Genomic DNA, 13,157 nt, shown 5'->3' on the forward strand with positions numbered 1-13,157 from the left:
GGGTAAACTGGACGACGTGAGTAACTATAGGTCGTTCAGTATGACATTGATCTTGGGCAAGATAGTGGAGAGGCTGATATGGGATTTGATTAATTAAGAATTAAAGAGGTGATAATACAGCTAATGCCACATGGGTTTGTGGAAAACAGAGCCCATCAAATTAATTCTACATTTTTTGATGAGATTGCAGATTTTGTTGAGAAATGTAATAGTGTTGATCATAGAATCATAGAATACGAGGACTGGAAGGGTATGTCTACACTACCCTCCTAGTTCGAACTAGGCGGGTAAATGTAGGCATACCGCACTTGCAAATGAAGCCCAGGATTTGAATTTCCCGGGCTTCATTTGCATAAGCGGGGCGCCGCCATTTTTAAAACCCCGCTCGTTCGAACCCCGTGCAGCGCGGCTACACGGGGCACGAACTAGGTAGTTCGAACTAGGCTTCCTAGTTCGAACTACCGTTACTCCTCGTGGAATGAGGAGTAACGGTAGTTCGAACTAGGAAGCCTAGTTCGAACTACCTAGTTCGTGCCCCGTGTAGCCGCGCTGCACGGGGTTCGAACGAGCGGGGTTTTAAAAATGGCGGCGCCCCGCTTATGCAAATGAAGCCCGGGAAATTCAAATCCCGGGCTTCATTTGCAAGTGCGGTATGCCTACATTACCCCACTAGTACGAACTAGCAGGGTAGTGTAGACATACCCGAAGGGACCTCGAGAGGTCATCGAGTCCAGTCCCCTGCCCTCATGGCAGGACCAAATACTGTCTAGACCATCCCTGATAGACATTTATCTAACCTACTCTTAAATATCTCCATAGATGGGGATTCCACAACCTCCCTAGGCAATTTATTCCAGTGTTTGACTACCCTGACAGTTAGGAACTTTTTCCTCATGTCCAACCTAAACCTCCCTTGCTGCAGTTTAAGCCCATTGCTTCTTGTTCTATCCTCAGAGCAATGCTGATATATTATCTAATCTAGTGTTGATGTAATATACTTAGGCCAGGTCTACACTAGACCCAGAAGGTCGGGTTAAGGTATGCAACTCCAGCTACATAAAATACTGAGCTTGGTGCCACTGGCTTCCCTTACTCCTCGCAACTGTGTGGAGTACCACCACCAACTGGAGCTGCCTTCAGAGTTCAATTTAGCAGATCTTAACTAGACCAGCGAAATTGAACACCAGAAGATTGCTCTCTGGCACTTAAGTGGAGGTGTGGCCTTAGACATCTGTAAGGCATTTGGTATAGCACAATACTTTGCTTAAAAAAAATAGAAAGATACAAAATTAACATGGCACAGAGTAAGTGAACTAAAAACTGGCTAACTGTAAACAGAGAATCATCATTAAAGTAGTGTTTCTGGAGGGCTTCCCCAGTGATTGGTGCTTGCCTCATCTATGTAACATTTTTATGAGTGACCTGAAAGAAAAGAAAACAAAACAATCACAGATCAAGTTTGCAGATATCATCTTTAGGAAAGTAGTAAATAATGAAGAGGACAGGTCACTGACAAAGTGATCTGGAACACTTGGTAAACTGGGCGCACGCAAAGTATGCATTTTAATATGGCTAAATGTAAGAATTGTGTATCTAGAAACAAAGAACATGGGCCACGCTTACAAGATGGGGAAGTCTCCCCAGGGAGACCATTGTGGCGAACAAGATGGGGAGGGTAGTCCATGGTGTATTATCATCTGAACAGGAGTTCCCAGTGCAATGCTGGACCAAAAGAGCCAATGAAATCCATGGATACATAAATAGGGGAACCTCAAGTAGGCACAGAGAGGTTTTTAACCTCTGTATTTGGCACTGGTGGAATACTCTGTCCGGTTCTGGGTGTTCAAAATTTAAGGAAGAGGTTGATATATTGGAGAGGGTTCCAGGAAGAGCTATGAGAATGATTAAAAGATTAGAAAACATGCCTCAGTGACAGACTGAGCTCCTTGAGTCTACTTATCTAAACCAAGAGGGAGTTAAGGGGTGACTTGATGATAGTCTACAAGGCTACACCTGGGGAACAAATGTTTAATAATGTTGATGTAATATACTTAGGCCAGGTCTACACTAGACCCGGAAGGTCGGGTTAAGGTATGCAACTCCAGCTACATGTTCAATCTAGCAGAGAAAGATATAACACAATCCAATGATGTAGTTGAAGTTAGATTAATTCAGACTGGAAATATGATGCACTTTTTTCAACAATGAGGATAATGAACCATTGGAACTATTTACCAAGGGCTGTAATGCATGGACAATTTTCAAATCAAGGCTGGATGCTTTCCTAAAAGATTTGCTCTAGGAATTATTTTAAGGCAGTTCTATGGGCTATGTTCTATAGGAGGTCAGATGAGATGATCACAATGGTTCCTTCTGGCCCTGGAATATAAGAGGAGCTGCTTTGGTTTGGTAATTTCATGTACTATTGAAAATTACCCCTTCTCCCTTTACCCAAGAAACTGGAGGACAGAAAATGCCTAAGGCCAGCCTGCTAGAGTGCAATGCTTTCTACCTCTCTCAGCTGGAGGATGAGTTAGGGCAACAGTGGAAAGTTTTTAAAACATAGTTCTGCCAAACAACACCTGCTTTAGCTAAAGGGGTAATTCCTACCTAGCTCTTGGACAGCACTGTCAGTACATCTCAGTGCTTTCTGCAAAGGAAGCATGAAATGAATAATGATGTATCCCAATTTTTAAGTCCAGCAGTATTAGGAAAATGATCCACTGAGGACAGTGGTTTTCAGAAATGGACTTCCTGCTTTTCCTGTGAACAAGTTTTCAATCCCAGCTGAATTGCCAGAGTTGGGAGACAGAATCATACTGGCTGTTGGGCCTGGTAGAACATCAACACTGTTACAGAAAGCATGATGGAGATGAACAGATTGTCTTATCTATGCTAGCAACAGAACCCCTTTCAGCATTGGTTGAAGAGGCCCCATTGCAGAGACAGGGCCTTCACCTCTCAATTTACAATTTTAGCTGCTATGTAGCTGAGTGCTTCCTTCAAGTCGTTCAGCATGCACATCAGGGAACCTGAAACGTAAGAGAAGTCAGATTCCCTACTGCTTTTCATATTTTTTTTCATTAACTCAGATCTGCAAGGAGAGCCCTTGTTTGGGATCTGCAGTTACTAGAATCACTCTCCACCTCTTCCTCTTCAAACAATATGGGCTCTAAGAAAGTACGACAGTTGTCACGTCAATAATGGAAAACCCTGTTGCTTCCACGCCAGGACAGCTGACTTCAAGTGCATAGTAGGCTATGCTTATTAACAAAATAAGAAATCTGATCTATAGAAAGAAAACAGTGGGGATTAATCCTCGACTGCAGACTGTAGCCAACACTGGGCCTTCATCCAAACACCAATGACAAGCAATGAAGTTTTCTCCCACCTGTCACCTAAAGCAGGTACAACTATTGCTGTGTTGTAGTCTATCTTCTACAGCTATTGTAACAATCCCTTTTATATCAGTTTCAAATTCATGACTGAGTTCGTTATTTTGTTTCTTCCTTGTTTTGCCAACAACGGAGGGTTAATTTTCCTTCCACAAAATTGCAAATAAAAACAAGTGACTCAAGTGGGTTGTGCCCATGAGAGCTCATACTATATATCTTTTGTTAGTCTCTAAGGTGCTATAGGACCACTTTTTTTTTTTTTTAAAGTTACAGACTAACACAGCTACCCCTCAGACTACTAATTTTGACAGCTAGCTTCTAACACACACATTCTTCAGGGAAGCTATTCTGGTCTTCAAATTGGCATTCTGATGGAAGTTTGAATGGCCAGTTTAACAGGAAAATGCAACTTTAAAGAAGATCTTGAAGCAGATTTTGAGCTACTCCAGGTAGGAAATAAAATTACATGCACCACTGCAGTGGTTTAAAATAGTTGCGTTAATCCAGTAGCTAAAACACAGAGGACAGAAATCTCTATTGCAATGCATATCCCTGCCATGAAGAGTTGTATTGTGAACTCACTTAAACAGCCTTAATGATAGTGACAGTCACTTTCAATCACAGACAAGGGTTTTTAAGTATTTTTTTCAAAAATATTCTTCTGCTTGTGGTTGGACCGGGACTGTTGGTTGTAAGGCAATCCCACAGCTGAGCCCTGTTAATTTTTCTGCAAGCCTAGCAAGGTAGACATGTCCACTGATGCTGAAATGGTCCCCCTTTTCACAGAGCTTTGCCTGTCACAGTACAGCCTATGTAATGGCTACATTGCAAATGCAATTTCATTTTCTCCCACTCTGAGATCATATCTGCTGCTGTGTTGAAACCCAGGGACTCACTTTGTGGTAAAGATTTTTGACTGCCATTAAATCACGAGATGCAGCAGCAGTTTTGGATTACAATGGATCAGTAAATTATAACAAAGTCCAATTGCACTAGTGGACCAAAAGTTTGGTGTCCTATGGTAGGGAAACTGAAGACCCTCTTTATAGCAGCATCAAGACTGTCAAGCCACAAACACATCCACCACACTGGATGGCAGCACAAGACACCATAATCAATGCAAATAGGCATTCAGATTTGAGAAAAACTGTGCATCCACTAAAAAGCATTATCCTATTTCTCTATACCTATCCACCAGGAGCATTTTATTCCATTTTCTACAAGGTCAAAAGAATTAGTAGTATGCAATTTAAGTTTATCACTATCCACTTTTAAAATGCTGAAATCTAAGAACTCACAACAAGATCCTCAAGTCAAAATGTGGATTTTCAAATCCCATCAGTATTTTTGGATTGCCATGGCTGTTTTGGGGATTTTTCAATCCATTCCACACCAAAACAGATTAGCAAAAAAAAAAAAAAAAAAAAAAAAAAAAAGAGTAGTGTGAGGCTAATAAAAATAAATTGAGCCCTGCACCCTCTAGGACTGATGCCTCCTAACTCCCTTTATCCTTTCACACACTGGCCTCTGCCAAACAATTCAGTACTGCCACTACAACACACCACGTGATATCAAGTGCTTCAAGCATCTTACGCTATTACTATCTACATGTCTATAAGCCATTTTCCACAGCACCATATGTGAAGACTAACGTGAGTTATTTCTTAATTAAAGATATGAATAAATCTTGTTTGGATCTTTGTCAAAAGTGTTGTTTTTAAACAGGCAGGAGTGATTTTGTTTTTTCTACATTTCACTCAGAATAAAGAAGATAAATCAAGAAAACAGTACTTACACTCTCCACTTCCTCCCTTTTACACCCCACTGCACTTGGATTAAACAATATAGCCTAGACTCCAGAGAACAAGCATTTATTATTGGTGTATTTCCCCCCCCCGCCTGCCATGTTTTAATGGAAAGTAACAAATGTAAGCAGCATTTGATTTTTAAATGTTCCCCCCTCCTATAACTAAAATGATACATCAGTGGCAGGTGGCAAGTTTGAGGGGGATGGGAGTTGTTTCTTTTCTTTCCTTTAAAAAAATATAACAAAGGGCAGTCAGATTTGACCTACTGGGTCAACCCTCAAGAGTTAAACTGATATAAATAAATTAGACCTAGAATGTCAGGCACCAGCACAAATAATTGCTCCTAATGCTTTTAGGATTAGCTTGCTAATGAAAAGGCACAAAAGAGAGGCCACTTGCAGTTGTGGAAATAAGTCAATTTTCCTTTCATATGTCATACTCTCCATGTAGAGTTGCTGTGATATGATCCTAAGAAACCATTTATGGTTCTCTTTCGAGAACTGCTGCAGCATCAGCAATAGCTTAAAGCAGGGGTGTCCAAACTTTTTTCAAAGAGGGCCAGATTTGAAGAAGTGAACATGCGTAAGGGCCGTCCCCGCACTCTCAGCCCCAAGGCGGAGGGCCCGCAGGGTCGGAGGCGGGCGGAGAGCGCAGGGCACGCCGGCCTCACGGCGGCCCAGGGGACAGGGCGAACCTGCAGCCGAGCGGGGGAGAGGGGCTACGGACGTGCCCTACAGGGCAGGCTCTAGGACCGCGGAGGCCATGGGCGGTGGCGGCGGCGGCGCGGCCGGAAGCGGCGCACTAGGCGCGCCAGTTCAAAAGAGCGCTGGGGAGCCAGGAGAGGGGGAGGAAGCCAGGAGAGGGGGAGGCCATATTAAACCGGAACATGGGCCGCAATTGGCCCGCGGGCCGGACTTTGGACATGCCTGGCTTAAAGTCACAAAAAATTCTGACACTGCTATGTGGACAGTGTATTTATTAAATAAAAATTAAATATACACATTCCAAGTTCAGGATTTTTTTTTTTCCAGTGAAAAACAACAGTTAGGAGTAGCATATTATTTTCTCCCTTAGTCGGTATACAAATTCAACCAGATTATTCTAACAAACACAACACAGCAGTATTTTAAGCTTCCTTCAATCAACAGGGGAAAAAAACCAGTAGTTTTGTAATAATTATGTTATCGGTTTTTGGCTTCTTGCCTTTAATATATTCTATAATTAAGTAGTACTCAGTGGAATTTGAGTAGCCCTCTGGTACATACATACATACATGGTTTCATATATAATGCAGTGATTTTATGTGGAGGTATACACCCTTACACTCTCAGATATTGAATGCAAAGTTACAGCTCCCTCAACAACAAGAGGCAGCTGTTTGGTTTCTAAATTCCAAGTTTTCCTAGCAAAAAGTTTGCAGAAGTCATAAAACCAGAAAGCATATTGTAATTTACACAAAAGACTCAAAAGGTGCACCTAGAGAAAAAGCTCTTGCTTGCATCAGGGACAAACAACTAGCTACACCAGAGGTCTGCAACCTATGGCTCTAGGTCAGGGGTCAGTAACCTTTTCAAACCAAAGAGCCCAACTACATCAAAATTCAGAACAAGTGGTTAACAGAGAGCTGTATAAGAATGTCCAGTTGCATGACTGAAAATATACAACTTAATATTATTGATAATTGACATAATTAACAGGGAGGAGGAATAGCTCAGTAGTTTGAGCATTGGCCTGCTAAACCCAGGGTTATGAGCGCAATCCTTGAGGGGGCCATTTAGGGATCTGGGGCAAATCTGTCAGGGATGGTACTTGGTCCTGCCGTGAGGACAGGGGACTGGACTTGGGACCTTGAAAGGTCCCTTCCAGCTCTATGAGATAGGTATATCTCCATGTATTTTGACATGATTAATAACAGCATAAATGAAACACTGTACTCACAGACTTCATTTAATGGGACTTCTGCTGCTGGATCTACATTTCTTTGAAGTTTAGATCATAACTGGTCAAATCCAGCTTCATGTAGGCATTCAGGTGGTCTTTTGTCAATCTTATGGCAGGCGACTGGGGATGCAAGCATGCAGGAGTCTGGGTTGGGGTGTACAAGGGGCCCAGGGCAGGGGACTTGGGCATATGATGGACTCAGGGCACAAGGCTGGGGTGTGTAGGGATGCAGGAGTGTTATTACAGGGGACTGGGGATGTGGGGGCATGAGGGGCTCAGGGCAGGGTGTTCAGGTGTATAATGGGCTCAGGGCTGGTGTGGGGTGTGTGTGCAGAAGTGTTCTGACACTGCAGCCAGATGGGGGCTGGGCCCCAATTGGGGGCTTGTTGGCCAGGCTTCATTTTTAATTAAAGTAAAATATTATGTCCAACAAAAAAAGTGTTAACATTGTCTTTATTTATGGCAGGGGTGGGGAATTGTTTTTGGATCGGGGGCCATTAACCCACAGAAAAATCAGTCGGGGACTACACAAGTGAGAAGTAAAAAAAAATCCCTCCAAAATCCCCCAACCCTCACAGATATGGCCCTCAATTGAAACACCTAATTCCCTTGGTGCCCCAGCCCCATGGTGGAGGAGGGGCAGGGAGGACTGAGGTTGAAGGCCTCAGGTCAGATTAACTCTTCTGGGGTTCCAGGGTTAATAGATTTTGTGGGCCCCCCTAGGCTCTGGGTTGGGGCCAAAAATGAGGGGTTAAGCGTGTGGGACAGGGATGCCAGTGAATGAGACAGGGGTGCAGGATCTGGGTGGGAGGCAGGGTGCAGGAGCAGGCTAAGAGTAGGGTCTCTGGCTGGGGGGAGGGGGCAGGAGCAGGCTGGGGGCAAGGTGTCTGGCCAGAGGGCGGGAGTGGGGGGGAAAATCTGGGCATGAGGGCTGGCGAGGCCCACTTACTTGCTTTCGTGCCACGTGTAACACGACCTCCGCTGCTCCCATTCGCCATGAAGGATTTGCAAGGGAAGCTTGCAGGAAGTGTTTCCCGGGGGAAAGAAAATAGCAGTGCGCACATAGCCATCTTTGGTTCCTGGTTTCCTGCACCCGGGGGAAGGAAAAGGGCAGCACACGGAGCCATTTTGTTCCCCGCACACCGGATCCAGTGGGGAGGCTCCGGGCTTTTGCCACCCCCAGGAAGCCAGCACTAGCATTCCAATCTTGCGTGGGGGCTGTAAGGCTGTAGCACCAGCACTGGCTCCCTGTTGCGGGGGGGCTCCTTAGTGAGCCATAGGTTACCAACCCCTGCTCTAGAGCCAAATATGGCTCAGTACAGAACTAAATATGGCTCTTTTGTCATTCCCAAAAATCCACACAACTTAAGTTACAATGAAAAAATTTTGAATTTAAAAACCATGTAATTACTCGCATCAAGATGATTTTTGTCCATTTCACCTTTAACTGTTCATTTTAACAACCACCCATCCTCTCCACTCATTGGGAGTTGTGCATATTCTCTTTTTATTTGATTGGTCAAGAAATCTTTTCACCATCATGTGTGATAGTGAAGTCTGTAACCCCCTAACAGTAAAAATGGCAAAGAGAAAGAGATGACAAGTATCGGAATTTTTAAAAGGAGTGGACAGACTGGTGTGCATTTGCAGATAGGTCTGGATCTCCACACTGTATTATTTGTAGTGAGAGACTGGTTCTCAAACAAACAAAAAAACAAATTTCATGACAAAACATGCAGCATTTGCTATAAAATACCCCGAGGGTGATGCACAAAAAAAAGAGCGCACAGCGCCTGCAAGGAGCTACAGCAAAAAATGAACATTGGACAAAATAGCCTGCTAGCATGGTCAGAAAAGGTGGGAGCTTAAACTCCACAAGTTTTGCGGGCTCACACAGCATTATTCGAGAGAGGAAGCCTTTCACTGACAGGGATTACATGAAGAGATGGATTCTAAAAATTGGTCATGAACTATTTGACGAGTTTCACAAGGACAAAAAAAATCTTACAGAAAATTCAAAACATGCCATTATCAGCAAAAACAGTCCATGACAGAGCTGGGAAAATGGCCCATCAAATCGACAAGGAACAAATGCAAAATCTGAGTACAGCTACTTATTTTTCATTTGCTTTGGACAAGACAACCAACACGTGACGTTAATCAGTTGTGTATTCTGGGACGATGTATTTGTGGAAATGCTGTACACGAAGAGATGACTGAGATATTATCAATGAAAAAAAATCAAACAAGGGATAAACATCCTTAAAACTGTGATGAACTTTGTAAACGAGGAAGAAATACAGTTGGATAATCTTGTGTCTGCGTGTACGAATAGTGCACCTAGCATGGTCGACAAATACAGGAGATTCCTTAATCTTGTCAGAACAGCTCCACCGCCCACTTTTGAACTATCATTACATTGGGCATCAGGAGGCACGTTGTGCACAATTTTGTGGAACTGAACTCAGAAATGTAATGGGACTGGTCGTTCACGTTGTCAATTGAATTCTTGCCTGAACCCTTAATCGCTATCAATTTCAGTCACTGCTTGAGGAAGTAGATTCCGAATACCCCGATCTACTAATGCACAATGTTCACTGGTTATCTCGTGACAAAGTTTTGTCTCGTTTTGCCACCTGCATTAATGAGATTAAGTCATTTTTGGACATGAAGGGCGTTGAGCAACCAGTCACAGTCTGAAAGCTTGGTGTATTTAAGTTTTGCTAGCTCGTCGACATTACCAGTCATTTGAATGAGTTAAACCTTAAGCTACGAGAGCAAGGAAATACAGTCCTGACTCTGCAGCAGGCAGTGTTTGGATTTGAGTCAAAATTGACTGTCTTCATTAAAGATAATCGACACGGGCAGACTGGCACATTTTGAAAGATTACAAATGTTTCATGATTCGTATCAGAGAGAGAATCCAAGTAACAGCCTTGATTTGCAGCAGCTTGCCGGGTTTGTTTCTGAGATCCTAGTGGCATTCAGTCTCGTTTTTTTGACTCTTGCAAACACAGTGCTCTAAGTCTGATTCGTCCACATAAAGTGTCCACTGAAGAACTGGATTTGACGATCATTCCAGGCATCTCAGTCAGTGATTTGGAAATGGAAATAGCAGATTTCAAGGAGTCGGATATCTGGGTGGAAAAATTTGTCAAGCTGAATTCTGATTTAGAATGCCTTGCTTGACAATGTACAGAATTGGGAAAACTGCGCAAATGGGATGACATGGAGAAATTGGAGCACGATGATAATCTGATTCTGCAAACTTGGAAAGAACTTCCTGTCACATAGAACACCGTGCAGAATGTCAGCTTGGCCTTACTTTCAGTGTTTGGCTCCACCTATATGCATAAGCAGGCTCGCTCTCATTTTAATCACAAAGGTAATTTGTGCTCAAGATTGACAGAAGACAGCCTGAATGCGTACATGAAGCTGGATTTGACCAGTTATGATGTAAACTACAAAGAAATATATGAAAAGAAGCAGTAGCAGAAGTACCATTAAAGTCTGTCAGTACAATGTTTTGTTTATGCTATTATTAATCATGTCAATAATAAATAATATTCTTATACAGCTCTTTGTTGAACACTTGTTCTGAATTTTGATGTATTTTGGATCTTTGGTTTGAAAAGGTTGCCAACCCCAGCTACACTTGCTGCAAAATGATCAAAATAAGAGTGCCCAGCTGGCAGCACTGATAAAGGGATAAACAGGCACGCTGGAAAGCCCTCCACCCGTCACTTCTCAATGCCCACTTCTGCGTAGGGCAAGTTCAAACTGAAGTGAATTAGTGACTTCTCTGTAGCCCTGGTCACTAGAACTGGGTGTTTACAACCCGGCACCGAAAAGGATGGCTCATTCAAAGAGCAGCTGCCTAACGTGGTCACTTCCCAGTGGCAAGAGGGCTCATTCACAATTCAACTGGGGTAACAGACTGGCTCCCACTTTGTACAATTCTCATGGATCTGGGTAGAGGGAGTCCATGTAACCTTCCTAGCCCCACTGAGAAAAAAAAGTGTTCCCTGTTTAGCCTGCAGAGCCAAGGGGAACGTGGCACACAGCTGCAGGGGGGCAGAAGCCCGGCTCTGTGCAACACAAAATGTTACGCTCTGGTCTGACTGAGCAGCCGCTTGCCCAGGATTTAATTGGTTCCCCAGGTAGCTCACGGGCTAATGGCCTGGGGGAGGGCATGCCCATGGCTGAGAGGGGAGAGCACACTGGGTCTGAGCAACCCCCTGGGCTGCATAGGATCCTCTGCTCCGTCCATTGCACTGGGGACAGTGCTGTCTGTAACAAAAGCCAAGAGACCCGTAAGCGCTGCCTAGATCTGTGGGCAGTGGGGAGGAGGAGATGGTGCAAAAGTTCAATCCTACAGAGCTTTGGGGGAAGGGGTCCGCTTTCTGGGTAGGAATGCTCGCCTGTGGGCTCCCAAGTGCGGCAGTGGCTGGTGAATGTCATCTCTGGCTTGATCTGCCTCTCCTGAGAGCTGCCCCGGGGAGAGGGAGATATTCACGGGAAACCTCCCCCCAGTGCAATACAGGTCCATGCAAAACATGCCTCCATCCCAAAGCCCTGCTCGCTCTCTTCCAAAGAATGGCTCAATCACCAGGTCCGAGCAGGGGGCAGAGGAAAGGGAGGATGAGGGCAGCTAGCTATCCCGGGCGCCGTTTGTCCGCCTTGGCTGCTCCAGGCACCAGCTGCAGCCCCCTTCCTAGTGCCTCCCCCGATCACAAGGTATCGGCTAAGCAAAAGGGGGGAAACAAAAAGTTTGCAGGCGCTGCGACCAAATAGCAAGGATTCGCCATCCCGAGACATCAGAATTAACTCACTTCCCCGCCCCCTTCCAAGGCAACGGGGGCAGCACATGGGGGGAAACAGCAGTGGCTGCCAGGCATGGGCACCGTAAGGCAGGGGACACCCCCGCCCCTTGCAGTGGGCACATAAAGAGCAGGGAGCAGCAGGGCTGAGCTACGCCTACAGCCCCGAACAGCACCAGCTGGGCTGCAGTCTGCCGCGTCCAGCCCCCGAGCTGGGGAAGCCGCGAGCCCGGCCCCAGCCCCTTTATATCTCGTTACCTTTTTTGTTGTCTTGCATCGGTAGCAGCGGCTTAGCTCCCCTTCCCCTCTCGGGCTATACCAGCCTGTTCCTCATCTCACAGCCTTCCTCTCAGCGCCATCTTGCAAGCTTGTGACGCTGAGAGCGGCTCACCCCTGACCCACATTTGAATAGAAGCCAAAATGGGAAGGAAAAAAAAAAAAAAAAAGGGGGGGGGGGGGGGCAAAAAGAACGAGAAAGACAACAGCTAAGCCAGAGCTGCGCCAATATAACACATCAGCTCCTGCCCTCTCGCCAGCTAGTTTAGTAGTAAGCAATTTCCTGCTTTTGCACGAATTGTTACAGCAGCAGAACTGGGAGAGAGAGCTTTGTAATTCCCATTAAAGGACGTAGGCTTCTCCCACCCTCTTCCCTTACCACCCACACCTCTGAATTCCACCCCGGCATCCTATCACTAGTTTATGGCTCCGATTTTCAGCAATTAAAAAGGCATTTCTAAAGATCATTTTTCCCTGTCCTCCTGGTGAGATCTAGACTGTGTAGTAGAGAATATAACCTACAATTTTTTTGAGATTTACTTTTTAAAACGCTATGGGGAGTTGCCCCCTGCTCGCAAACCCCCCTTTGGGGGTAGGCAGCCCTGGCCCCCCCGGAAGCCGGTGAGGGCCAGGCTGAGGCCAGCTGGCTGCCTCCCCGCGTGAGGGGGAAACGCTGTGCAGGCCCCATGCTCTTCCCTCCAACCACAGAGCACCAGGGAGGGAAAGGGGCAAGGCTGCAGAATGCAGAGTGACGTGATGATGTCACTCTGTTCTCCTGCACGAAAAACGTTTTATATATATACACAGATCAATGTTTAATGCTGCATGCAAAACCAGGAAAATCTACAGTGCAATTACTGTGTTATTAGTTTATTGTTACCATTTTTTTTGTTAAACACTGCCAATAAGTTCTCTAT

The 13,157-nt window shown here is 45.0% G+C and overlaps 1 protein-coding gene across 14 annotated transcripts in view; it reads right to left on the reverse strand.

The window, feature by feature from the left end:
• The window catches only part of LOC102460042 (hypermethylated in cancer 2 protein), a 182,390-nt gene extending 170,028 nt beyond the window's left edge, over positions 1-12,362 (reverse strand). For 8 of the 14 annotated variants that reach the window (XM_075897828.1, XM_075897825.1, XM_075897821.1 and 5 more), the window contains exon 1: positions 12,223-12,362. The gene's annotated coding sequence lies outside the window, so the exon portion shown is untranslated. The remainder of the gene's footprint in view (positions 1-12,222) is intronic. The other 6 variants (XR_012895905.1, XR_012895904.1, XM_075897829.1 and 3 more) reach the window with 4 other exon arrangements.
• Between the last annotated feature and the right edge of the window lie 795 nt (positions 12,363-13,157).

The sequence above is a fragment of the Pelodiscus sinensis genome, chromosome 15, assembly GCF_049634645.1.
Source record: "Pelodiscus sinensis isolate JC-2024 chromosome 15, ASM4963464v1, whole genome shotgun sequence".
Taxonomy (NCBI): domain Eukaryota; kingdom Metazoa; phylum Chordata; order Testudines; family Trionychidae; genus Pelodiscus; species Pelodiscus sinensis.